The sequence below is a fragment of the Apaloderma vittatum genome, unplaced genomic scaffold (assembly GCF_000703405.1).
Source record: "Apaloderma vittatum isolate BGI_N311 unplaced genomic scaffold, ASM70340v1 scaffold12587, whole genome shotgun sequence".
NCBI classification, from domain to species: Eukaryota; Metazoa; Chordata; class Aves; order Trogoniformes; family Trogonidae; genus Apaloderma; species Apaloderma vittatum.
The window spans coordinates 25,420-26,734 of NW_009727884.1; positions in this window are offsets into that span (position 1 = coordinate 25,420).

Sequence of the window (1,315 nt, forward strand, 5' to 3'; positions counted from 1 at the left end):
ACTGTGCCACCTTACCTGCTTGACATTGCTTTGATGAACCTAGATCAAATTCTTTCTGCCACTTGCCAGTTCCTCCTGTTGTTTGACTCCTCTCCCTCACATCTGCTTGGAGTTGTGCTGCAGCTCCTGTCTCATCCTTTAATTTTAGGGGTCACTCAGCTCCATAAGAAGTGCCCCACTTTTATAGCCTGAAAATCTGGCCGCTTTGTACTTTTGGTGCCTGAAGTGAATGTGTTTTAACATAACTCCCTGTGAGAGTCTTTACAGGGTGCGATTAAATATGGGAAGTCAGCAGTTCAGCAGCGCACTGAAGAACCAGTTAATTAAGGACTTCAAAGTATGAAGTATTTACCATCTGTAAACAAAATCTGTATTCTAAACCAAAACTGTCTTCACAGCAGCGCCTGGGTTTGTGCGGGACAAGATCCAAAGCCCAATGCAATCAAGGAAAGGGGAGGACCCTTCCCCGACTTTTCAGTATCCTTCTGATCAGGCCCCTTTAGCAATGATACAATGATGCACGAAGCACTGGGACTGTACAACTTCATTTTATTTTGTGTGCTTTTATAGGATATAAATAAATGACAAAATTACAAAATTTGTAACTGGAAGCCCAAGCATATTTACATAAGTATTTGTTGCAGTGAGGCTACTATTTACTGTTCTCCTATACAATTTTCCTTTTGGTACCATATTTTTAGTGTTATTTTTTTACTGTCAGTTGACTACGTACATATCAACAGTGAATAGGCAAAAATATGTACAAGGAACTATTTTGTTCAAGTAAATTGAATACTGTATTAAAAGTATGTCATCACTCAGCGCTATGATTAGGTTTAACTAAACCATATACAATTATCAGGTTTAAACCAAGTTCAATTATCCATTTTTTTGGAATTTACCAACTGATGATTCTAACTGAAAACCTCAGCTGGATGAAATAATAATTAAAAAAACATTAAGACAACCACACAATTTATCAATATCTCTATAATGAACTTCAAAATGATTCACGATTTGACTGGATAGAACAATATACGTTAAAATGTCATTTTTCTCCTATAGTGATATTTGTACTGTTATAATTTCAGTTCTACATAAATATACATCATGGTATTATACAAATACTCCACAGACATTAAAAAAATTAAAACACTTTAAAGAAAATGTAAGTAAATCTTATTTAATCAAATATTAAGCAAATGCTTAACTGTTTTGTTCCATGAAAACATTTTTATTACTTTGGAATTTTTTTCTTTTTCTCACTATTTTTACTTAGAAAATATTTTGCAGTAGAATTTTATCAACGCTCTTC